The sequence below is a fragment of the Callospermophilus lateralis genome, chromosome X, assembly GCF_048772815.1.
Source record: "Callospermophilus lateralis isolate mCalLat2 chromosome X, mCalLat2.hap1, whole genome shotgun sequence".
NCBI lineage: Eukaryota > Metazoa > Chordata > Mammalia > Rodentia > Sciuridae > Callospermophilus > Callospermophilus lateralis.
The window spans coordinates 26,257,561-26,285,302 of NC_135325.1; positions in this window are offsets into that span (position 1 = coordinate 26,257,561).

Sequence of the window (27,742 nt, forward strand, 5' to 3'; positions counted from 1 at the left end):
TTTAAACCAGAAGTTCCTGAACTTTTTCTGTAGAGGATCACATTGTAAATGTTTTCAGCTTCCCCAGCCATATGGTCTCTGTCACCATAATTGGCCAGCTTTGCCTTGTGGACCATAATTTGCAATCCCTATCCTAAACTATACCCCACAGGAGTGCAGATGATATCTTAGACTTCTTTTTGTTTCATCTAAGACTTAGGACTACACAACCCATTAAACCCCAGTTGATTGATTTGAAAATTTTCAAAAGTAGGGTTTGGGTTTTGGTCATTGCTTAATTTGATTTCCACTGAGGGCTGACTTTCTGGGTCTGGTGGAGACTGTTCTGGATTCCATGTGATCTCCTTATAAGATCTTCTTGGAGATGTCTGGCTGCAGTTTCCCATGCCTCAGGAGCTCCTTACAATGGACCTTCTATTTCCAATGGGTCTCACTACTGAGAATGGAGGTTGACCAGAAAGCTCAGCAAGGTGCAGCATGGATGGTGGAGAGCCTGACATGCAAAAGAATCAGGAGCATCGCACCCCAAGGTCTCGGGGCTGATTGAAGGGTTTACTGTGCTGATATGCTCCCTGCTACAGCCCCATCTTAATGCTCCCACATGCAGCTTTAATGGCAAATGGATAAATATGGCAGCCATAGCCTGCAAAGGGCATGACCACCAGAGGCTCAGATCCATGTGCAATGACAGCCAAGTTTTTATTGCTTCACCAAGAATACTGCCTAGACCAGCAAAGGTGCTAACTTCAAGAGGGATCTAGAATGGACATTCGGGACAGAGGAATAGTGAATATCAGTTATGGCCACACATTCAACTATCCCTTCTGTTCTAAGTTTCCTAGGAAATCCAGGGAAGAGAGCCCCATGTCAAGGCCAGCACACCCATCCCCCAGTGGCTGGAGTATCATCTCCGACCACTCACAGCTGCCCACCTCACTGGGCACCACCCTCACTGACACAAAATGGCCCTACCCAAGTTTATGATCCCTTCCCAGGTCACATCTCTCAGCCACTCCTAGCTAATACAGGGACACAAGGTCCTGACCCCCTCACCTCAATTTGAGGCAACTTTGAAGGGCCATGTTTTAGTCAGAGTTTTTTGCTGCCTTGACCAAAAGATCAGACAAGAACAATTTTAGGGGGAGAAAAGTTTATTTGGGGTCTCATGGTTCCAGAGGTCTCAGTCCATGGATCGCTGGCTCCATTACTCGGGGCTCAGAGTGAGGCAGAACATCATGGTGGAAGAATGTGGCAGAGGAAAGTGTCTCATGTGATGATCAGGAAGCAGAGAGAGACTCCACTGACCTGGTACAAATATATACTTGAAAGCCACGCCCCCAATGCCCACCTCCTCTACCACACCCCACCCACCTTCAGTGACCACTCAGTTCATCCCTATCAGGGATCCATTCACTGATTGAGTTAAGGCTCTCACAACTCAATCATTTCTCCTCTGAACCTTCTTGCATTGTCTCACATGTGAGCTTTTGGGGGACACCTTATATCTAAACCATAAAAGGCCATCTCAGCTTCAGAGCTCCCCATATCTGCGAGGCCTAATTGTATCTACTTTACAGGTGAGTTCCCAGCCTGCCACCCTCACCCCCTTGTAAGGTTAGATGTAAGGACATCTCCAGAGCATCATTCTCTGCCAATAAACCTGCACACAGAAATTGACAAGCCAATCTTAATACTGTATGAAGATATAAAGGAACCAGAATAGCCAAAACAACTTGGAAAGAACATTGTTAGAGGACTCGTACTTCCTGGTTTAAAACTTACTACAAAGCTCAGTAATCAAAGTTGTAGGCATATGGGTCAATGGAGTAGAACTGAAAGTCCAGAAAGAATCCCTTACATTTACGGTCAGTCATTTTTAAACAAAGGTGCCAAGGCTATGCAATGGGAAGGAGATGAGACTACTGGTTTGTCACATGAAAGAAAATGAATTTAGATCCTTACTTCTCACTACACACAAAAAATTAATGCAAGGGCTGGGGTTGTGGCTTGGTGGCAGAGCACTTGCCTAGCATGTGTGAGGCACTGGGTTTGATCCTTAGTACCACATTAAAAAATAAATAAATAAACATACACTGTCCATCTACAACTACAGAAAAAAAAATTTAAATGTCCAATTAGCAGATGAAAAGATGTTCAACATCATTTAATTATCAGGGAATAAATCAAAACCACAAGATAGCACTTTGCAGCCAGTATGATTGCTACAATCAAAAAGTGAGACAGTAACAAGGTTTGGTGAAGATGTGGAGAACGTGGCAGCCTCATGCTTTACCCATGGGGTATGTGAAATGGGGAGACCACTTGAGAAAACAATTTGGCAGTATTTTTAAAAGTTAAACATAAATTTACCAGAAATTCCATTGCTAGGTATATTCCCAGGAGAAAGGATAACACATGTCCCCACAAAGACTCATACCTGAACGTCCTTAGAAGCATTATTCACAATGAGCCCTAAATCGAAACAACCCAAATATTCATCAGCAGATGAGTGGAGGGGTAAAAAGTGATCTATCCATACATTAGAATGTTATTCAACAATTTAAAAAATCAGGAAGTACTGATACATGTCTATGATGTAGACAAAACAAAAAAAAAAAAATGGTGCCTAGTGAGGAAGTCAAAGACCACATTCTGTATAATTCCATTTAAATAAAACACCCGGGAAAGGCAAATGTGCAGAGACAGAAGGTAGATTAAGGGCTGTCAGGGCTTGGGGGTAGCAGTGGGCAATGGTTGCTCAAGGGCAGCAGGGATCTTCCTGAGATGATGGAATGTTCTGAGGTTGGATTGTAGTGACGTTTGCGCAAATCAGTAAATTTACTAAAAGTCTTTCCAACTTAAAACAGATGAATTTGATAGGATGTAACTCATATTTCAATAAAGGTGCTTTAATAAAAACCCTTCTGCATACATATCTCCATCTCAAAGTCTATTTCCAGGGAACCCAATCTAAGACAACATATATTGCATTTTAACCAAAATTAATTTTTATCACTAGCCAAATTGGAGAAAATCTCAGTTTCAGGATGAAGAGCCCAAATGTATGCCCAAGCACACAGAACTCCCCTGCACCTTCCAAGTTCTCTCCCTTTATGTCACAGCCACCATCACTGTCACCCTTCTCTGACACCAATTTTAGGACCTAATGTTGCCATTCCTTTCCACCAAGAAAATAATTCAACCGCTTTGATTCGGTCCTTTGACACCGACCAAAGTCTTACTCATCCATCATCCCAGGACCTAGTACAACACTTGTACCGTGGTCTTGGCTTTTTAGGTGTTTGTTGAATGAATGAATGACCTTGCTGGTTTATGCAATGATCATGCAGCCCAGACAGTGGCTCAAAGAGGCAGCAGCAAAGGAGTTAAAAGGCAGGAAATGAACTCGGCTTTGAGATAAAGCCCCATTAATTACCATCTTACCAGTGGCTTTTGAATTCCACAAAGAAAATAATGTCCACACGAAGCAGAATAGCAGGGTCCCCTTCTACTATTTCTCATCATTTTTAATTATGATTTCCTCTTCTTAATAGATGTTTCTGTTCCATGCTATCTGTCATCATTCCTGGGGTCTGAAAAGTCCAGATTCCTTGAGGTGCAGACGGGGGTGGTATAAATTACCTGCACTTGGTGGGAAGCAAGAGGCAATGGGTTGACAGGGAATGAGCCCCTGAGACGGACTAGGCAACAGAGAAGGAAAGGGGAAAAAAAAAGACGAGTTGATAAACAAGGACTCTGAGTTCATCCCCACAAGGCTCACTGCTCATTGCTCAACGTTGCGAGACGCTGACTTCTTAGAGGTTTGCAGTAACAGCTCGCTCGAGCTGGAAATTGCTGTGAATGTGCGTGCTACCCGAGGCTGAGCTGGTAAAAAGAGTCCTCTGGCATTCTTGCCTTGCTGACAGGTCTGGGACACCGTGCGTTCCTCTGGGGCAGCAGAGTCTGAGCCCCCAGCAAGTCTGCCCACAAGCTCTTGACCACTGGACCAATCATCGATGAGCTGTCCCATCTCAGTGCCTCTCTCCCCCATCTCTCACTTGCTTCATCTAGGTCCCAGCCACAATTCCAGACCCTGATCCTACCGGCAGTACCATCGTCTTACTCGCTCAATTCCCCATATGTTGAGCTGAGTTCTGATACCAATAAAATAAAAAATTTAGCCAAACCTCAAAGGAGTGCCACCCCCTAGAACTTTCTAACACAATGACAGTACTCTGTACCCGCACATCCAACAGAGTAGGTGCTGTTAAGTACTTGCAATGTGGCGGGTGCATTGAGAAATGGAATTTGAACTTGTCTTTCATTTTAACTCGTTTTCATTTAAATTGCAATCTGCTCACATGATCAGCAACTCCTACATAGGACAGGATTGGCCCCAGAGATATGAAAGAGCAGGACCCCTTGCCATGAGGGGAAAGTAGTTGTAGGAGGCCAAAGCTGCTGCTAGAAACGGAAGAGGCCAGGTCACAATGGAGCTCAAGCATGTGTCTGTCTGGCTGTCTTGCCCTGCCTGCCACACAAAAACAGTCAAGTCGCCCACCCCGTGAAGCAATCAGTACCATCTCTTTCCTTTCACTGTTCTCAAGTCCAAGAGTCACAAGCTCAATCACCCACAGCTGGTAGAAAAGCCTGCACATGCCCTCTCTGGGCACCTGGGCACTGTGTCCCACTGGGCAGGGGGAGCCCCGTGGAAACGGACCAGCCATTTCTTGGCATCAATTGTTTTATTGCTATCTTGAAATGCAGGCCCAGAATTGCCCGATCTTCAAATATTTCAAGAACAGCCAGAAACCACGACTTATTTTGTGAGATCTTTCTGTATTTGAATGTCGGATGAATTTTTTTAATGCTGTGCAGGGCAAGGAAAGCCGGTCTTAGGGGTAGAATTTAGTCCTTGAACTATGAGTATGTGGCCAATACTCCCTTCTTGATTCCCACCCCCTTTTGGGGAGGGATGCCAGGGATTGAACCCAGGGGCACTTAACCACTGAGCCACATCCCCAGACCTTTTTATGTTTTATTTTGAGACAGGGTCTCACTGAGTTGCTTAAGGCCTCTCTAAGCTGCTGAGGCTGGCCTAAAACTTGTGATCCTCCTGTCTCTGCCTCCCAAGCCACTGGGATCACAGACATGTACCACCACACCCAGCTTCTCTACCTCTTTGGCAGCAACTATCATTCTACACCACACACACCTGTGTTTATTATGCCCATCTCCCCCAATAGGCTCCCCATGCCTCAAGGACACTCACCAAAGTCTTACTCATCCATCATCCCAGGACCTAATACAACACTTGTACCATGATCTTTGCTTTTTAGGTGTTTGTTGAATGAATGAATGACTTTGCTGGTTTATGCAATGATCTTGCAGCCTAGGCAGTGGCTCAAAGAGGCAGCAGCAGAGGAGTTAAAAGGCAGGAAATGAACTCGGCTTTGGGATAAAGCCCCATTAATTACCATCTTACCAGAAATCCTCTTTCCTGCAAATCTGCGGGCTGTAAATGAAGATCTGAATTGTTGTTTTGAGCCCAACTTTCCCCAGACCACAGATTTGCAAACACTTCTCTTCCCGGTAGTTTGAGGCCACACAACAGTCTCATGCTATGAAATCTTTCTGAAAAATGGGCTGAGACCACTGCATCTCTTGTGAAAATTACCAGACTTGCAGACGATCGGTGTGGGGCTTAGCACAATGCCTCTGCCCCTGTCACATGCAGCCCTGTCGTGCCCAGCCATGAAGAGAAAGAGAATCTCTGATTTTGGGTGATCTCCCCTGAACTGCAGAGCAGGGGCAGGAGACAGGGCCCCGAGTCAGCAGGTGGCTTCTGCAAGTCGAAAATCCAAGTCCACGGTCCCCTTGTTCGTTCTGCTCCACATTTCTGTAACGGTTTAGGGAAAGTCATTTAAAGTCTGCGCTCCAGTTCTTCAAGCATTGACTGCGAATAAATGTGCTACACGGCACAGCAGCTTCCTAAAGCCAGGTGGATCTTCGTGCAGCGATTTCACACTCGTGGCAGGAAGAGAGAGATCTGAGCCAAGAAAAGCCACAGTAGACCTTCTAAGGGTTGGGGGTGGGGTACACACAATAGGCGCAGAATCATGTACCCAGGCCAGCCATCCTGGTAAGAAGCACAGGACCATGTTCCTGTAATTTTTCCTTGGGGACCATTTGGGAGAGATGTTGAGTGCCTGAAATTCATCCTCGTCCAAACAAGAGGCAAAGGCACAGAGAGGCCCCCACCACTGGCTGTACAGACAGACAGAGGAGGAAACCAAGGCTCAGGATTCTTATGCACTTTGTCAAGGGCACTCCTGGACTCCTGAGCCCAGTCCAACACTCCGTCTTATCTCTCATCACCGGTCCCCTCGCTAATCCATATATCTAAGCGCACCACTGTGTCCTCTCTGAGTCACTGATGACAAAGGCCATTTTTCACCGAGGATATAATCTGCTAAAATCTCCTCCTGTATTCCACAGTACGGGCGCCCATATTTCACAGAGCTGGTTAATCACAAATATCAACTGAAAGAAGCAGGAACACAGACAGGGAAGGGAAGGCACCCTCCAACTTTCCACGTGGGACCCATTTTGCTTGCTCTGATCGTCCAACAATAAAAACATCCCAAAGGCTTCCAACGTCTAGCACAACTCTTTTAAATACCTGGATACAAAATAATATTCTTTTTAAACCCATAGACAATTTATTTAGGGAAGATAATTGATGAGTTATTTATATTAGTCCCCAGTGTCCAGTGCCACCATCATTGAGATGAAATGCTCGGGACAGAGTGAAATCCCTTAATTACTCTCGCATGTGTCGCGTGTTGCAGGGAAAGAGAACATAATGCAAAGTGCTTATATATTTCAGCGGCATAATAGCTTGATGAAGATTTCCAAATTTTTCAAAATGTCATTTCTTTCCAAAAGATGGATTATTTCTGTTGGGGTTTAGTCTACCTAATTATTCCTGCCTTGATTACTTAACTACTCCAGATATTTCATCTCTCCATGCTCTTATGCTCTGCATGTTAGAAGAACTGGGATGGCTGATTAGTAACAAAGTAGACCATCCTGTTTCTAGGTAGACAGGGTGGGAGCACAGATACCATGGAGCATTAGCAACCTCTCAGATAAAGTGACCAGTCTCCCTGTAGCCTCTGTCCCCTTGCAGTGGCCAGGACTTGCTCGAGGCACGTGCAGCCAGAAGGTGATCGATCGCATCTTCTAGACCAGTACCCACCCCACCCCCATCCCAGGAGTTTGAGCGTGTTCAATCCTCTTGGCTCTCCAGCTCCCTGCCCTGTATGTTACTAAAGACTGCCCGAGTCTGGTTCTGCATTTCCCCATAGGAGTGCTTCTCAAACTACACCCTGGAGCGCTTGCCAAAACAGAGTGCCAGGGACCCACCCCCACGCCTGAGTTAAGAGGTCCACTGGGACCATAGACTGTCCATGTCTAAGTCATTGCCGGGGGGGGGGTACCCATGCTGCTGGTCCTTGGGCCACCCTTGGAGGACACTCCTCTATGATTATTTCTTTTTTAATTTCTTTTTAAAATAATTTACAAATTTAGTGCTGTAGTAAGTTTCTGTTTTAGGCTGGAAATTGGGACCTCAGGCATTTATTTATTTAATTTTGTAAATGTCTGTCCAGGGTCCAGTTCTGGGTTCAATGAGCAAAGTAACTATTTGGGTAAAAGGCAAGGACCTCACAGTGGAGAAGGAAGGAGAGGAGAGAGAAGAGGAGGGAGGAGGACGGGGTAGGAAGCAAAGAAAATAGATGTACATGGTTGGAAAGGACAGATTCTAGAATGTCTCCAAAAGGTGCATTTAAAGCTATGCTCTGTACAGCCTGGGAGTGGGGCATGTCCAATAGCTGAACTGAAAGAATTGTGGCTTTTTTCCCCGTTTCCCTATTGCCTGGGGATAGCAGGGGTCAGTTACCCTACCAACCTCGAGTCAGTCTTCACTAACTCGGGGGGCAATGGGCAAGGGCAAGCCAGGAGCCCAGTGCCTGCCCGGGGCGCACCTGTCATGCCGAGGAAGGGAGGCCCGCGCCCTTTGGCTGATCCCACTGCCTGGAAAGCAGCCAGACTGCACTGCCTTTGAAAGCCTGTTCCTTGGAGCAATCCTGGCTCACTAGGTTTAATTGTTTCGTGTCTCTCTCTCTCTCTCTCTCTCTCTCTCTCTCTCTCTCTCTCTCTCTCTCCCTCTCTCAGCCGCTCAGGACTCAGGGAGAGCAGGTTCCGATTTCTCGATGATAAAGAAGCATTTGTTGGTAGCAGATGAATTGCGGAGGGGCTGGGGCTGGCAGGATACACACCTGTGATGCTGGGCTCCTGCTGGAATCTGTTGAGGCATCAAACGCCATCAAACGTGGCCACAGTTTTTCCCTGGTGCTAAGGGAGACAGGGGGACGGGGAGGGCATGCGGACAGGCAGCCCTCTGTCCCCTACAAGTTTGAAAACCTCTGCGATCTTGCTACTCTAAATGTGGTCCCTGGACCAGCAGCCTTACCTGGGAGCTTGGTAGAAATGCCAACCTCCGAGTCTGCACTTTAATGACTCCTAGGGAAATTCCCTATTTAAGTGAAAGTTCAAAAACTAGGACACCAGGGTCCCTGGCACAGAAAAGGTTAAGAGCGTGGATCTCAGAGGAGGAAAGGGAGGGGAGAGGGACTAAAGAAGCAGCCTGCTTTAGCTGGGGTGGAGGACAGGGGAATTAACATGTGGAATGAATTAGGGGGAAGGTATTTGGAACCAGGAGTCACACAAGCTGGGACACAGCTCAAGGGGAGGGATGGAAAGAGAAGAGCTGGCTTAGGCGGGTGCCGCCCCTCGCTCCCAGGGAAGGCGGGATGTTGGGCTGCCCGTGACCTTTTCCTCCTTCTGCTTGGTGCCCTCTGAGCCCCAGCCCTGGTCTTTTAGCACAAAGGATAGAAGAGAGGACAGTGGTGGCCAGAGCTGAGGCCTCCAGGTAAGAAGCACCTGGGAATTTTTTAATAAGCAGGCTGACATGTGGTGAATAAAACGTTCAGGCACGAAGAGAAAGAACTAGTGCTCATAAAAAGAGCCCCCCGACATCCTGCATGGTAACCAAGAGGACACTCCTGGCCAGGAGCCCCCCGGGGGGACACGGTGGCTTGAATGGCAACAGGCCTCTCTCCAGGGCCCAGATCAGCATGTGTCAGTACCCACGAACCAGCGCTCTCTATTTTCTGCACTAATGGAGGGGATCGGAGGCACTGAGTGTGTTAAAGAGCAGGTAATCCACAAAGAAATGACTTGGATTTGGTGAGAGCGCTTTCGGAGACCTCCATGTGACCCCCTCTTGCCCTTACTTACTGTCCTCCCTGCCGGAATCAGGTGGCGAGGGAGGGAGTCTAGAGTTAAATCTCATAAAATCCAAAGCAGGTGATGGAAGATTCCCCCCTCTCAGGAAATTTTTCTTTTAGACCCACCCCGGGCTCTTTCTGAGATAGCCCCACACAACATTTCTATGTATAGAGCAGATGGACCAATGGAAGACACACACCTATTTAATTCCTGGTTGCCCCAAGCTGGTGGTGTTATTAAACGACTAGTTAATTAATCTACTTGGATTCCAATGTTGTGTGTCCCAATCTGTTAAAAGAGAATAAGTCTGCCAAAATAATGTGTATATAGGACGTCTGTAATCCCAACAGCTCAGGAGGCTGAGGCAGGAGGATCGTTAGTTCAAAGCCAGCCTCAGCAACTTGGTGAGGCGCTAAGCAACTCAGTGAGACCCTGTAGCAGACAGGGTATAAATAAATATAAATAAAATATAAAATATAAAAAGGGCTGGGGATGGGGTTCAGTGGTTAATTGCCCCTGAGTTCGATCTCTGGTACTACTACTAATAATAATAATAATGTGTACATAGGTATGTATGCATATGCTTCTGCATCTTCTTCCATAAAAGTTTTGAGGTGGTTTGCAGAAATCATAGTAGATTCAATTAAAATATTAAAATAAAAATGTGAAAGTCACCAGGTGCAGTGGCACGTGCCTTTAATCCTAACTACTTTGGAGGCTGAGGCAAGAGGATCACAAGTCTGAGGCCAGCCTCAGTCTCAAGATAAAAATTCAAAAGGGTTGGGATGTAGCTCAGTGGTAAAAAACACCCCTAGGTTCAATTTCCAGTATTGGGGAATAAAAAGCAAAAGTCAAGTTCAGTTATAATATAAATTAAAATTACCTGTCAGAACTGGTAGAAATGGTAACATTTAATAGGAAAAAAAATATCAAGATCTGCTCTCAATCTAGAAAGCAGAAGGATGGGAGAAATGTGGATTAGCAACATCTATCAGGGAAAGGAAATTATACTGGCCAGTGAACTCATGGTGAGTGGAGTGGGAGACAGTGGCTGGAGAAAGGGAGAAGACTCCTGCGCTAGGTGAGAGTCACACATGTAACACATTCACAAGACAGCAGCCCTGACAACGAATGATTGTGATACTTAGAAGTGGACCATGTGCCCCTGTGTCAAGTACCAGAGGGACAAAGTCACAGAAGATGGGATCCTGGTCTTCAAAAACTCGCAAGTGAATCAGATTAAGAAAACCACAGGAAGAAAGAAACCTTCCACAGACTCTGAAATCTGAGAAGAAATTATGAAATGTTTTGGGCTGAGTAACACCCAGAATTCAACACTCAAGACAGCTGCGGAAATGAGTACCTCTATCCTAATGGGGAACTCAAAGCAGTGAGTCACATGCTACATATATCTAAAAACCTGACTTCAGTGGCTTAAACAAATAAGATGCATTATGCTCATACAACAAGAAGGGAGAAAGTAGACAAATATCAGTCCAAGAACATTAGCACCTCCATCTCTGTGATTCTCTTGGCCCTTCCCTCATGGTTACAAGATGGCTGCTACTGCTCTTGTCTTTATGTCTGCATTCTAGCTGGAAGAAGAGGGAGGAGTTGCATCTGTATTAGGAAAAGAAATTCTTTCCCAGGAACCTATAGCAATTGTGTGCTTGGTGTTCATTGACCAAAACTGTGGCTTGTCATCTCACAAAGTAATTACTTTAAGTTTCAGGTTGAGTGGATGGTGGTGCCATTCATGGAGACAAGAAATACAGAGGAGGAATACGTATGGTAGATGCTGAGTTGAGTCTTGCTCACATTGAGAAGACTTTGTAGAGATATCACATGGATACATCAGATGTGAGGGTTTAGATTGCACTTGGGGGATCCCTGCCTGGAGTTACCAGCAAAAGAATGGGAATGGAATCCTAGGTGCAGGTGAGGTCCCTTCTGCCCGCCTCTGAGCTCACCTGCAGCCATGGGGCAGAGCCAGTGCAAGCAGATAGCTTCTATCTTGAGTGCTTGGGTCTCTCTCTACCCCGAGGTTTTCTCTGGCCCCAAAGGGTATCTCTCTGTCAAGTGCAGGCACAACTTAAAGCCATTAACCAGTCCCAAGAAGCATTCCAAGACCTGGGGGTCAGGAGCCATTGGGTGAATGTTCCACAATTCCCTATCCTAAGCCAGAACCCACACAGCTTCTCGAAGGACTCCTAGTCGCCCATGTCTGTCCTGCACACTTCCTGGAAGCAGTCTCCTGTTTCCACTATCTGTACCCAAGTCCTTGCCTTGGAATGTGCTTCAGGGGACCCTGAACTAAAACCAAAGTGGAACAGACTGATCATGGAGAGCCACGGCCAGGCCTGCCCCAGAAAGCCCTTCCAGAGATGTCATAAATTCTTGAGCCACAAAGCGACTTCCTGCAGCCCCAACAAGAATCGTGGACACTGAAGCCTAGGGTTGAGATGATGTGACACTTTGCAGAGCAGAATTGCCTCATGGGGCAGGTTCAGCTGTTTTGGGGGTGCTGGTATAGCCATGAAGATAGAAGTCAGGGAACTCACCATGAGGTCCTGAAGAGTGGACCATGGAAACATAGGCCTCAGGGGTTCAAAAGGGTCACCTACCCTCTGGTGTCAACTTGACATTTCTGTCCATGTTTAGTTGCTGCTTTGGAAGTAAATCCGATCAAGAGTCACCTCCAATGGGGTCCCAGTCATCATCTTCACCCATCTTTAAATGTGGACCTCACTCTGTGGGCCAACCCAACACAGGTCAGAATGCCTAAGGACAGAAAGGCCAAAGTCGGAAAAGAGAGTCGACATTGACCTTGGCCAAGCAACAGGGTGGTGGCCGTGGCCTGGTCTCAGCAAGATGATAAGGAAATAGAAGAGAAGGCAGAGGTGACACGGTCAGGACTCTTGACAGTGCAGAGCAGAGAGGGGCAGGTGTCATGTAGATTCCAGAGAGGTGACTTTTTTGTATTGCCCTGTTTTAAGATGGAAGCAAATTGATGGAAAAGCCTCAGACAGAAAACACGTCAGCTGGACCTGGGAGAGAACAGTCAGTAACGTGCATCTCTGGGACAGGGTGGCTTTGTAGAAGAAGGCTAGCACTTCACTCAGCCTCAAGTAAAAAGAAAAGAACAGAAGCAGAAGAAGGTGACTCTAGAGACAGTAAGAGAGGAAGGGACATTTTTGCCTGATGACCTTTTCTTTTCCCAAATAGGGACTGAGAAGAGCAAACAGCTCATAGTCCAGCAAGACAGCTGCACAAGAATGCTGTGGCAGCTTTATCGTGACAACCCAAACTGGAAACAACCCCAAAGTCCGTTGATCAAAGAATGGAGGAACCAATTCTAGTATATTTTCTAGTATATTCTAACAATGGAATATCATACCACAAGGAAAAGGTTTACACGTGTAACTGTGTGTCAGGGAGTTCAGGGATGCCAAGATGGCAAGGGCAGGGTAGAGGAGGCCACTGGAGCACAACACAGGGAGACGAGTCCTGTCCCTGTTTACTACAAGTCCCATTGCCACTACATGTCCCATTGCCACAACTCTCGCCACTGAGGACTTATCATCACGACAACTTCTGCCACAAGTTCAAAATTTCAAAATGACCAATGGGGTTAAAGTAGGCAATATTCTGATTAGGTTTTCCAAAGTAACGAATGAGGGGGAGGAATTGGAGAATATTCAAATCAAGGATCATCAGGTCACCAATGGTAGCAAATGGGTAGGGTCTTCAATCAGGTCCATATAGGGAAGAGAACACTTCACAGCTCAGTTTATGACACTAATTTCCAAACATCAGAGGGCCTTGACCCGGGCTCTCTTGCTCCACCCACTCCACTCCACCTGAAGGAGTGCTACCTTGACCTTCGCCAACAATAAACCTATATTTTGCCTGTTACTTCTGTATGTCTTGCTCAATTCTTTGTTTGGGGCACCAAGCACCTGGACCCCAACTGAATACCTCAAAGATAACATGTCTATAAAATATAGACATTACATAATTATATTTATATCAAGTTCAAAAACAAGCAAAACTAATCTATGGTGATAAACGCCACAGGCACAGTTAGCTGAGGAGGGAGGTTATTGACCTTGAGAGGTTCAAGGGAGGTGATGAGAATATTGTCTATCTTGATTTCGGTGGAGATTTACATAAATGTATACATGTGCGCCTATTCCTCAGGTGATACTTAAGGATCTATGCAGGGTTCTGGGAGCAGTGGTACATGCCTATAATCCCAGCAACTCAGGAGGCTGAGGCAGAAGGATTCAAAGTTTAAAGCCAGTCTCAGCAACTTAGAGAAGCCCTAAGCAACTTAGTGAGACCCTGACTCCGAATAAAAAATAAAAAGGGCTGAGGATGGGGCTCAGGGGTTAAGCACCCCTGGGTTCAATCCCTGGTACAAAAAGAGAAAAGAAAAAAAAAGATTTATGCAAGGTACAGTTTGTAGTTATATTTCAGCAAAAAAGGGAATAAGAATGGGGTTAAGATTTGTAGTAAATAAAATGGGAGCCAGATGATAAGAGGAGAGGACAGAGGTCACCACTAGAAATAGCCAGAGGCAATCGGTCACATGATTATTAGTCAGAGACTTAGTCACAAGACTAAGGCATGAGTGGAGAATGTCAAGAAGTGTTAAAGACCCGGGTAAGGATGGACACTACGAATCTGTCACATTGTCAGGCCACTGCGGTGTGTTTTCTCCCGCCAGTCTCAACAGTGTGGGTCAAGACATAAAGATGCCTAACAGTCAGATTGATCTGAGGTTGGAGTTTTTCAGGTGGAAACACCAGGTAGACAGAGTCAAGGATCCAATTGCAACTTTTGGAATGAAAAACTGAAGTCATCCAAAAGCGAGTCCTCAGCTGGTAGCAGTCACAGTCTAGGTGTTGGGGGCTATAGGAGAAGGAGTGGAGAAGACTAAAGATTTCAGACATGGAGCCAATGTGACCATCAATGGGGGTTTCTGGAGCCACATCATCCAAGGAAAGTTCTAGAGATCTAGAAACGTTTCAATTGCTGCAAAACACAGCCACCTGTTTTAACATTTGCAGAAGAAATTACATTTGCCTATGTCATTTCCCTGGGGAAAACCAAGACTAACCATAGAACAGGGAGCTGGGAGGCAGATATAGCTCTTTTTTATCATTATTTTTTTTATTATTTTCTTTTAGATCTAGATAGATGCAATACCTTTAGTTTATTTATTTATTTTTCTGTGATGTTGAGGATCAAACTCAGGGCTTGGCATGTGACCTTCCCCTGAGCCATACCCCAGCCCAATATAAGCTTTTAATAAGTGAATCTTCCATACCTTGATCCAATACTTCAGGTGCAAAGTGACTAGTTGCATATAGAAACAGATGATCACCTCCTTTTTTCTACATCATAGACTTCTGTTAATGCTGTACAGCTGGATGACGCTTTGATGCACTGATTTACAGGATTGCCTTCTCTCTGAATTCTCCCCTTTCTCCCCACTCGCGCATGCTCAGAGTTTCACTTAATTTTTCTGTGGACTTACTAGCCATACAGTACTTGAAAGCTCTCCGGGCTTTTTCAAACACACCTTGTTCTCTTTCCATCCTGTTCTCCCAGCTACCACAGTTCCTGGGACGGAAAGTGACTACTCACCCCAGAACTGGAAATTAGGGAGATAAGTTTGCCCCTGAGTAGTAAACAAAGCCATCAACATTTAACATGTCTGAACAGAGTCCCCTTGAAGGGATGGAAGGCTCGGGCCAGTGAGACCCGGCAGTAGCCTGATTCCCTTATTAGGAAATCCTTCCCTGATTCCCTTGTTTGAAGTCATCCATCCATGGATGCTATTTTCCACCTTGGTCCTGGTAGATAACTTATCTTGTGTTTTTGGAATAGTTCACTTGTAGGAAAGCCCCAGAAGGTGATTAGAAGGAAGGAGGAACATAGCAGTTTACTGACGTGATTCCCTGACACCCTACCCTAAGGCTAGTCACAATTCCTTTTTCTTTTCTTTTTCTTTTTTTTTTTTTTTTTTGGTACTGGGGATTGACCCAGGGGTGCTTTACCACTGAGCCATATCCCCAGCCTATTTTTTTTTAATTTAGAGACAGGGTCTTACTAAATTGCTTAGGGCCTCTCTAAATTGCTAAGGCTGACCTCGAACTTGTGATCCTCCTGCCTCACCTGCTGCAGGAGTGGGAGCCGTTTATTGTAGGACAGGAGGGGTATATATACATTCCACACAGCTTATCTTAATTAACATAAACTAGATACAGCAGTCAACCAATAAGGAATCTCCACACTTAATGGCTCGCTGGCGTTACTTCACAAACCACTCCCTCTGCAAAATGCCAGGTGCCATCTTGACTTGTTTACAGACTCTAACACTCAGCCTCCCCAGTTGCTGAGGTTACAGGTATGCACCACTGTACCCAGCACACTCACTAGTGCTCTTAAGGCATCCTCTTTTATGGCTGGGCTCTAGTGGTCACTAGGTCCCCTAGTTGCTTTGTGTCTAAGCTGGGATTTGTGGTTTCTCAAACTACACTGCACTTTAAATAGCCCCTTAACAATAAGACTTCCTTAAAATACCTTCACGTGAGTGTTTGAACTCAGTGCTTGCTGCTTGAACACTGAGGGAAGCTGAATCAGAGATAGAAGTTGGGAGTGCCCTCAGACAACTAGGTGGTCTTGTGACTCACCTGTATGACCAGCTCCTGGCAGCATCCAGCCAACAAGTTTTCAATTGTAAATGATTGCATGAACCCTCCAGCTCTCTCGACTAGTGTCATGCTAACATGACTCCAGAGGTGGCTCATGCTGACCATCAAGAGGTTGAGTTTCTGAGCACACAAAGCTGAGAGCCACACAAAGCTGTAGACAAACCACCAAGCTCAGTGACCCCTAAAGGAAGCTGTCTGAGGCCGGCCAGCCCTGCCCCATGTCACGGTGCCACACCGCTGTGCCTCACATGCTATTTGATTTGGATGCAAATTTGACATTACATAGAATCACAGATTTCTAGAACTAGAAGGAGCCTTAGAGATGAGATGGCCTAATATAGGAAAAAATGTTCAACATCTCTAGTAATTAGAGAAATGCAAATCAAAACTCTAAGATTTCATCTCACTCTAGTCAGAATGGCAGTTATCAAGAATACAAACAATAATAAGTGTTAGAAAGGATGTGGGGAAAAAGGCACACTCATACATTGCTGGTGGGACTGCAAATTGGTGCAACCGACATGGAAAGCAGTATGGAGATTCCTTAGAAAACTTGGAATGGAACCACCATTTGACCCAGTTATCCTACTCCTTGGTCTACACCCAAAGGACTTAAAAGCAGCATATAACAGTGATGCAGCCACACCAATGTTTATAGCATGTCAATTCACAATAGCTAAACTATGAAACCAACCTAAGTCCCTTCTACAGATGAAAGGATAAAGAAAATATAGTACATATAGACAATGGAATATTACTCAGCCATAGAGAAAAATGAAATTATGGCATTTGCCACTAAATGGATGGAACTGGAGATTATCATGCTTAGTGAAATAAGCCAGTCCCAAAAATCCAATAGCTGAATGTTTTCTCTGATATGTGGATGCTAATTCACAATAAGGTGGAGAGGTTAGGGAAAAATAGAAGTACTTTGGATTAGACAAAGGGAAATGAAGGGGATGGATGTGGATGGGAATGGGAAAGACAGTAGAGCAAATTGGACAGAACTTTCCTATGTGCATGTATGAATACATGACCTGTGAAACTACACATCATGTTCAACCACAAGAATGGGAAGCTATAATCCATATATGTATAATATATCAAAATACATTCTATTGTCATGTATAAATAATAAGAACAAATTTTTTTAAAAAAGAGGTGGCCTCATCTGTGCTCCTCATTTAAAAATAAGAGGGTCAGAAAGGCTGAATGACTTGCAGACAGCAAATAGGGTCATGATGAGTCTCTAAGGCAGGGTCCTTTCAACCACATCCAGCACTGCCTGACCACACGAGTGCATCTTGATTTGGGACTCCTGGATCCAGCAGGATTCATACGGAAAGTGAGTTTGATGGAGATAAGCTGGAGCACCAGACTCATTAAGATGGACAGAGCTGGGCCTGTGTGAATTTCTGGAAACTTCTTAACCTCTCTGAATGTTTTTCTCATCTGTAAAATTGCAGATAATAAAACCACATCGGGGATTAATTCTCAGAATAAATTTTGGAGAGACACAAGCATTCAAACTAGAGCATTCTGGCCCCACCCCCCCACACACTTATGTCCTTCTCACGTACAAAAGACATTCACTGTGTCACAATAGCTCGCAAAAGTCTTAACTCATTCCAGAACCAACTCTAGAATCTAAAATCTAAAGTCTCATCTAAACATCATCTAAATCAGATATAGGTCAACCTCAAGGTATGATCCATCCTGAGGCAAAATTCCTCTCCAGTTGTTGCCTGTGACTCCAGACACGTTCCACATTCCAAACCACAACAGTGGAACAGGCCTAAAGGGGACATTTCCATCCCAAGGGAGAAATAGGAAAGAAAGAAGGGTGACAGATCTCAAGCAAGTCCAAAACCTAACAGGACCAACAACGTTAAACTTGAAGCTTGAGAATAATGTTTATTTATAACTTCATGTTCTGCCTTCCAGACACAACAGGTCAGGGACTGTGGCACTGTGACTTTGTCAGGCACTGGTGTCAAGTGCTTGCAGGTCTCTCAATTCACTGCCTGGGCTCCCAGGTTCTATGAAGCATCCGTTGAAATCCAGGAGGAGGTTCTGTATGACTAGAGTGAGTGTCATGGGAATGCTACCAGATTTCCTGAGCCTGTTTGAACCACAGCTAGGGTGGCTGTGGAACACCATGCCAGAATTCAGGGAATGATAACTTGAGATATTCTGGGCAGCAAGTCCAGAGACTCCATGGGCACTTGGTTCCCTGCTTAGAAATCACACTCTCACTAGCCATACTGATGTCCTTGTTCAAACCCTTGATGGTCTGTCCCAAACACACCTTTTCATTCTTTATGGGCAGGCTGAAGATGCTCCAGATCTTTAAGTTCTGCTTCCCTTGTGATGATGAATTCCATCTTTATCCCTTTCTTTCTTTTTGCATCTTCCTAGAAATTATCAAGAGAAGCCAAGCAACACCCTGAACACTTTGCTTAGAGTTTGATGTTCTGTCTACAGTTCCCCTCTTCTTCTAAACCCTCACCAGAATTGTCCCTGCTGTTCCTTTCATAGTAACAGATTTTTTTCTAGCCTTATCCTCCAAATGCTTTTAGTCTCTACCCATTACTCAGGTTCAAAGCTACTTCCACAGTTCTACACAACAATAGCAACACTTCACTTCTCAGCACCAATTTCTGTCTTAATCCATTTGTGCTTTTATAACAAAATACCTGAGACTGGGTAATTGACAAAAATATACAAGTGCATTTTTTAGAGTTCTGAAGTCTGGGAAGTCCAAACATCAAACAGCATCTTCAGTGTCCAGTGAGGGCCTAATTCCTACTTCCAAGATGGCGCCTTCTTGCTACATCCTCTGGAGAAGACAACTGCTGTGTCTTCACATGGAAGAAAGGATGGAAGGGTAAAATGGCTAAAGGGGATTAATGCTGTGCCCTCATATGGCATAGGTGGAAGGGGGGAAAAGCCAAATACTGTATGAAGTTCTTTTATAAAGGCCTTCATTCCATAAACGAGGGAGGAACTTACTGACTTAATCACCCCAATGGCTCCACCTCCTAATATGATTATGTTGAATATTAAGTTTCAGCACAAGTTTTGCAGAGATACAAATCTTTAAATGATAGCAAGTATCTCCTATCACAGTATTATCATGAGGATAAAATATAATATTACATAGGAAGACTCTCAGCTCAGTATCTGGTATGAAGTAGAGACTAAGTAAATGTTACTCAAAATTAAATACTTGTCTTAGTGTCCACCAGATGCAAGCTGGGGCCCTCACCCTCCATGCTGGCCTTAATACCCTCCTCCAGGTTGACATGAACTCCCTTTAATGTCAAGGACATTATAACAGATGCTGGCAGCACCTCAGCCTACCTGGGGGTTCACACACCAGCTGCTTTTCCTCTCCTCCTCCCTGAGAGCTGTCTCTGACTGCAGAACCCTCAAACAATGAGGGGTGGGGGGTAGAGAATTGCCCCAGGTCCCCAGTGGGGCAGTTCTGAGTCATGTTACACACAGTCTCTAAGACGTTCTCCTGAGGGACTGAGCCCCGGTGGTGCTCGCCGTGAAAACCCATTCAATAAAATATCCTTTGTGTGTCACTTCTCTGTCACTATGCTTCTTGAGCTCACCTCAAAATAAACTACTTGTACTGAAATCTTTATCTCAGGGTCTGCTTTTAAGGGAGCCCAAATTTAGACCAAGAATAACAGGTAGAAGGGAATCACAAACAGCTTGGCTGGGCCCACACTGGGGTTCCCCCTGCCTGAGCAGGCCCAGGGAGTTGGAGGGACTCAGTGCCAGGTGCCCGGTGCTTCCTGGAGAGAATCAGCCTTGGGGAACAGAGAATGGCAAGCAGCCACATGGCCCAGTGCCAGAGCTGCTTCTGAGGACAGAACAATCTGTCACTAAAATCGTCCTTCTCCTCAGCCTGTTGGAGTCCTGTCTATACTCACTGGCAAAAGGAAGTCAAAAAAGAGCAAGGAAAATCTAATCCATTGAGGCTATGAAGTACTCACCCCTGCGGTGTTGATGGCCATAGACAAAACAGGAACAGGCCTAGGACTCTTGACCCTAAACGTCATCAGGCTGCTTTTAGTGACAGTGCCTGGTCACTAAAATGCAGCAGCATTTCAGAGACATGTGGGAATAGCTTCTAAGGCTTCTGCCTCCAAAAATGCCTCCACTTTACATTCATTACAATTACTATTATCAAAAGAGAAAGAGGAAAAAAATACAAGTACTGACGGGATATGGAGAAATTAGAACTGTATGCTATGCTAGTAGGAATGCAAAATTGCATAGCCACCATGAAAAACAGTACCACAAATCCTCAAAAACTTAAACACAGAATTATCTTACAATCCAGCAAGTCCATTTCTGCATAAATAACTATGTTAGTCAACTTCCTATTACTATTACAAAATACCTGAGATAATTATCATACTAAGAGAAAAGGTTTATTTGGACTCACAGTTTTGGAGGTTCTAGTCTAAGATCAGGCAGAACCATTGCTTTGGGGCTTGGTGGGCATGCCAGATGGCAAAGGCAAGAAGTGCATGTTAGAAAAGAGAAAATGATTAGGGTCCCACAATCCCCTCCAAGGGCTCACCCCCAAAGACCTAAGAGCCTCCCATTAGGCTCCACCTACTGAAAGTTTCACCACCTCCCCAAAATGCCATCCTGGGGACCAAGCTTTTAACACATGGGCCTTTGAAGAGCACTGAATATCCAAACTACAGAAATACCCCAAAGAATTAAAAGCAGGTATTTGAACAAATATTTGTACATCAACATTCATAGCAGCATTATTCACAATAACTAAAAGGTAGAAACAATGCAAATGTCTATGGATGGATCAATGGATAGGTAAACCATGACCTGAGGGATGGAACCAGAAAGATGGTCTATGGAATGTTGTTCAGCCTTAGAAAAAGAAAGAGGAGCTGATGATATGCACCACAACGTGGATGAATGTTGAAGCTACTGTGCTAAGTGAAAGGAGCCAGACACAAAAGAACAAATACGGCGTGATTCCACTTATCTGAGGAGTCACGCTTGTAGAGACAGTGAAATGGTCATTTCCAGGGGCTGAGGGAAGAAAGGGAAGTTAGGACTTCATGGGTATAGAATTTCAATTTTGCAAGATGAAAAAGTTCTGCGAAGGGACAGTGGGAATGGTCACACGACAGTGTGAGTGCAATTAATGCTGCTGAACTGTACACTTGAAAATTGGTTAAAATGGTCACTTTCATGTTATATCCAATTGACCACAATTTGGAAAATGAAATAAAGCCCTCTAGCCTGCATCCCATCCCCTCTTGTTCCTCCTGACTCTTTCTACCCTCCCTTCTCCTGATGCCTCCAAGACCATGGTTCTGTGCTGTGATTCCTGCTTCTCCCCTTGCACCCCTGAATTGACTACTAGTTTGTAGTCCACATTTATCACCTGTCTTAGGCTGGATTCCCTTGAAGCAGAAGTCCAGACAGGGATGATTCTGCAAATGGATGAACGAGAATGTGCTGTTGTGAGAAGCAAGGAATTCTGGAGAATAGAGGAGAAGACAGTAAAAAGAGAGCTGGGTTTGGTTACAGCCTCACCCCAGCTTGCTCCTATGGGGAGCTCTGGGACATGAGGGTGCCACAACCTCACCCATATCAAGGCAATGGCATGGTTTCCTCCATCCATATCAGCCAGCCACTGGCTCTTGGCCACTGCAGGGTGAGGAGTAACTTTTCAGGCATTCCCTAGTGGCTGGCTTCTATGCAACAGAGGGTAGTTGTCAGGAAAAGGAAAAGTTACTAATCATCTTCAGTTAACTAATCATCTTCATAACAACTAGGGGGGTGGGTCCACCAGCCTAGCAAAGGGAGGCTGGGGCATCAGTAACTTCTTCCATGACATCCTTCTGGAAAATGAGTTCTCGTCTGTGTCCTCTTTCACCACTTCTACACAGGTGGATAAAAGTCCCCTCTGGAAGAAGCAACCCTCAGGGTTGAATCCTGGCTCTACAGCATACCATGTATATCTTGATTTCTCTCTCTCAGGTTCAGTTTACACATCTGTAAAATCAGAACATAAATAAGGCAGCAGAATTCTTCTTTTGGATGGGTGAATCAGGACTCTCCAAATATAACTCCCTTCCTTGAGTATCAGACTCCTCCTACCCCTTGCTCAGCCATGGGCCATGTAAGACAGGCCTAAAGTATCCCATTCATTTGACCCCCAGGTCATAGGATTGTGACCCAGGTAGGCCAACCAGAGGACTTTGCTGAAATTGTTCTATCTGGAACTAGCAAGAAAGTTTCATGACCTGAGGGATGGAGCTGGAAAGATGTAAAGCACGCCACATTGTTGTGGCCACATTACCCACCATATGTAGGAAGTGTGTCTGCCAGAGGAAAAGAAGGCCTGCGAGAAGACAAATACAGCAGAATCTGGCCCATAGCCTTTGCCACCCTGGACCCAATCCTGCCTATGACCAAATCCATGGCTCTGCTTCTCAGGTACAGGGGCCAACTAATTCTCTTTCTGTCCAAATTAATTTCAGTTGAAATTCTCCCACTTACAAATAAAAGACAGATGACTAATAGAAGGAATTCCTGCCTGGCAGGGTGGTTGTGAGGATTAAATATAGTAATATGTGCACAAGGCGACTTCTGATGATGGCCACTATGATTTCTAGGAGGCCAACCTGAAACAGGGAGACAGCCTCTTCCTCTTTCATCTGCTAACATCATCTCATTGGCCCACCCCAGCAGTGAGCAGACACCTTTCTTATTCATCCTCCAACTCAGAATTTAATTCAAAAGCTCTTCATGATGCCCTGACATTGGTTAAGGCCCAATTTGACCCTTTAGCCTTCCTGGCTACTCTTCAAGTTGTTTGCAACTGTTTTCTGTCCATCATGGGCTCTATGCCAGGTCTGTTGTATGATTTTTTTTTTTAATTCTGCAGAACAGTCATCCCTGTTTGGCAGTAGTTCTTCATGGGGTTCATTTTTCCCTCCATCTGGGCTCCTTTGTGGTGGGTAACTTGAAATTTCATTTTTGAGTCCCTCCAATCTTCCAGACAGCCAACTGGGAAGCCCTTGCATTCTGAATTCCTGAGATTCCTGATCCCACCCAACCGACCCAGGGGCAGGGGATCTGAATGAGATCTTGGTGATATTTAGGGACCTCACCAACCCAGTCTGAGAACCACTATTTCAAACCTTTCAAAGCCTCAGCAGCTCACTCCTGGGACCCTCATTCTCAGGTGACCAACACTTACTCCCAAGGCTCCAACCTGCTTCTTCCCCCCAAATTGTTCCTTCTTGGTTTGAATTGATCCAAGAATAGTAATTCCCCTTGGCACTCCGCTACCTTCTGGGAGGTACAACTGTCAGCAAGGTTAGCCAAGGCTTTGTCTGGATGCTTCGCTTGCAGCTGACAGAAACTGAACAAGCCATCCCGTGGATGGTACCCTGCCATCAGTAGTTCTCTGGCCTGTGGGCCAGTTGAGTAATTCCAGTCAGGAACCCATCATCAGTTCCCCCCATCTGGTCCTGCAGCCTGTAATATGCTACTACAACAATATGGCTTCTGTTGCCCTTGCCTTTGATCTCCACCCACATGGTTTCCAACACAACCCCACCCACAGCGCTGGATTTCCATGTGGGTGTAAATCTTTTTATCATGTGAGGTTCTTCCTCTCCTTCTAATGGTTTCTGTTTAACAAGGTCAACCTTCCTATGTCTGTCCCACCCACAATCCCCTTCTGCCAGTGGCCCTTCTGTTCAAGTGACTTTGACCACAGCAGATTGGACTAATGTTTTAGTTGGTGTTTCCTTAAAAGCACACAAAAAAAAATTGAGGCCAAGATTCATATGCAAGTGGTTTATTTAAGAGGTGATTCCAAGCTGCACCCGTAACAGAATAGCAAAACAAGACAAGGAAGATGGCCAATGCAGACTACACTGTCAAGCAAGTTGTCACTGGAGCTCAGTTTCACTGGAGAAAAATTTAGAAGACAAACCCCGAGAGCTGAGGAAGCAACATAGTAGTACAGGGCTTACCCAGCATGTGTGAGGCCCTAGGTTTGACCCTCAACACTCAAAAAATTTATAATTAAAAAAGAAGACAAAAGAAAAGAAAGACAAATTTTGGAGTTATCCCACCAAAAGGGCAAAGGGATTGGGGTGTTTGTACTCTCCAACCAGTCACTGAACATTGCTACCCAGCCCTTCTAGCCAGTCACATCTGCTGAGGCACAGCAGTGGCCAAAGAAGCCCTGAGGCAAAGAGATGTACAGGCTGACAACTGGAAATGTGGCCTGCATGCATGGAAATGGAAATGCTCAGTGGCTATGGACAGGGACTATATGCCAGCATCTACTATCACCAGGCATGGGTCCCCTGGATGAGGAAGCTCACACTGTAACAGAGTTTCAAACAATTTGAACCAAGTGTCTTAGCCTATTTGTGCAGCCATAACAAAATACCTGAGACTGAGTGATTTATAAAAAACATAAATTTACTTGCTTATAGTTCTAGAGACCCGGAAATTCAAGCTCAAGATGCCAGGAGATTTGGTGTCTGTGAGAGCAGTTCTCTGGTGCCTAGTTGCTCAGTGTGCTCACATGGCAGAAGGCTGAAAGGCAAAGGGGAAGAGAGCTGTATCCTCACATGGCAGGAGAAAGAGGAAGGAATGAAGCCAGTCCCTCAAGCCCTTTTATAAGGGCTCCAATTCCATCCCAGGAGGCACAGCCCCCATAACTTAATTAGCTCCATCTGTTAATACTATCTTACTGACCATTAAGTTTCATTATATGAATTTGGGGGCACACACTCATACCAGAGCATCAAGAGATGCATAAACCACAGTTCCACAGTATATTGTTTGAATGGAGAAGCTCCATAAAACTCAGATGGAGTAGCCTATTTCAGCTACATGAATGTCCACTAGTCAACAGGAAAGACTTCTGCAAAGACATGGAGGAGTATCAGGGAGATCAGCAAGGAAAAACAGGACTAAGGAAACATGTCACCCCAGGGTGGAAAAAGAAGGGCCAGCAGCTTGAAACCTGGAGCCTGTTGGCAGTACCAGCCCCCAAATCACTGTTCCTCATCCCATGAGATGCACATAAATAAGTTGTTTTTAATAAAGGTCTTTCTAATTGATCCAAAAAAATAGGCTTATGTTCCTTCCAACCAAAAAGCATTAAGACCACCTCTAAAATCTGTTGAAATCTCAAATTGACATTGTTTGTGCTTACACTATGTACCCAGGCATATGGAGTTCTAAGGTGATAACAGTGCTCCTAATGTCCTTTTCAATCTCTTTCTCAAATTAATTCTACCAGGCATTTGTCTCCCACCCTCATCCTTTCCATTTTCCTTTGGCTCAAATCAACATGTCTTGCTGCACCATGAGCTTTCCTCGGTCCTCATGAGAAGTCTGCCCAGTCCACAACAGGGTTCTCACCACATTGTGTATCTCAATGAGAATCCAGTACTAACCATGGATTTTTCCATGGCCTGAGCAGAGGATCTATTTCCCACTGCCTCTTTGCAGCCAGCGTAGTGCTAATGGCCGTGAGCTTCAGATGACATATGATCGTAGGGCTAACTAGACCTAGGAGAACCCGAGTGGGCCAACTGAGCTCAGAGTCAGAGAGTTTCCAGTGGGGTCTTTACTATATTGGTTTGACAGATCCTAGGACTCAATGAAAGCTGCAGTTCTCTGCATTCCATGGTCTGGCTCCTCAGGCCCTGGTAGCCACATATCTGAACAGCCGCTAAAAATCAACTATCCAGGGTCCAGATCATTTTATTCCAGCTATAGAGCCTCATCTCCCAGTTTACATATCCCGATCCTAATCTTGATTCAAACTCTGTTCAGTGGATCTGAGCCAGGAGCCCTCGATGAAGTCAGATTTTTGTGTTTTATTTTTCCAATTTGCAAATGTAGTGCTATGGTAATATGAGTTCTTTTACTTGGCTAGAAATTCTGCCTTAGCAGCACTTAATTAATGCATTACCTTAGGAGTTTCAAATATTTCTTGGAAGTAGGTGGGAAATTAATATAAAACTAAATAAATAAGCATTTTCTTTATTTAAAGCCTGTATTTTTGACATGAAGCAAATGCTTACCAGAGTAAAATCTCATTTCACTGGTGCCTACGCAGATGAAAATCCTGAAGTAATCGGGATGTATTTTGGACACTGAGCTTCTAAGGGGAAAAAAATACAAATGAAACAAACAGCACAGCTCCTTCAAGTAGGCTGATGCTCTTGATCCACTTAATAATGAGTCTATTTTTAAACCTTTAGTGTTTTTTTTATTATAAAATCAACGGGCAATCATGATGAAGATTTCCAACTTGATATAAACAACAAACAAAACTTTCTTCTACTCCATCCCCCCATTCCATCACCAAAGATATTAACAGTTTCTTCAGTGGTTCTAGAATGTTCCATGTATATACAAATATATTGCTAAAGTTTTGATTGTAAATGTCTCCCAGTGGTCCATCTGTTAAAAGCTTGGTCCCCAGAGTAGCACTACTGGGAGACAGTGGAATCTGTAGGAGGTGGAGTCTTATGAGAGTCTTTAGGTTATTGGGAGTATGTCCTTGATGGAGTAGAGAGACTTTGGCCTTCTTTTTTTTTTTTTTTTTTTTTTTTGGTCTCCTTGTCCACCATGATGTGCTGCCTTGCCCAAAGCAATGGGGCCAACCTCACATGGACTAAACCTCTACAACTATGAGCCAAAATAGACCTTTAGAAGTAGATTATCTTAGATATTTGCTATAGTAACAGAAAGCTAAGACATATCTACACCATAAATTTGGTTAATCTAATCGCACCATTGTAACCTTTGAATTTTGAACACAAAGTTATATTAACTCTTTTTTTAAAAAAAACTTAGGTATATCCTTGACACCATCTACATTCAGCCTCTTTCTTTTAAATTTATAGTCTGATATGGAAAGAATTGGTGTTCAGTCTATAACCCCAAGAATTATAAAATGCTAATTCATCAAACATTCCATTATGTTTAGTATCCTGGAACAGTTAGCCTTTGCTGCATAGCAAACTACTCCATAACTCAGGAACTTAAAACAAAAACTATTTACTTAGCTCAAGAGTCAGTAGAATGGCAATTTGGGATGGGATTAGCTTGGCAGTTCTACTGATCTCAGGCAAATTTACTTTTTTTGGCGGGGGGAGGGGTACCAGGGATTGAACCCAGGGGCACCTAACCACCGATCCACATCCCCAGCCCTATTTATGTTTTGTTTCTGCCACAGGGTCTCACTAAGTTGCTGAGGCTGACCTAGAACTTGTCATCCTCCTTCCTCAGCCTCCTGAGTCCCTGGGATTTAAAGGCATGCACCACTGCACCTGACTAAGTTCACTTTTTTGTCTATGAGCAACTACCAGGTCATCTGAGGTCACAGGGGTAACCAGGCCATAGATGTCCTATCATCCAGCCAGCTGCCCCAGGACTAATTTACATAGCAGTGACAGAGAAGCCCCCAAGAACATAAGAGGGTGAGTCCCCAGTGCACAAGAACTCTGAAAACTTCTACTTGTGCCATGGTTGTCAAGGCCTCATTGTCCAAAGAAAATCTCACGGCTGAGGTCAAAGTCAAGGGTAGAGAAGGTCTCTCTGCCTATTGACAGGAGAACTAG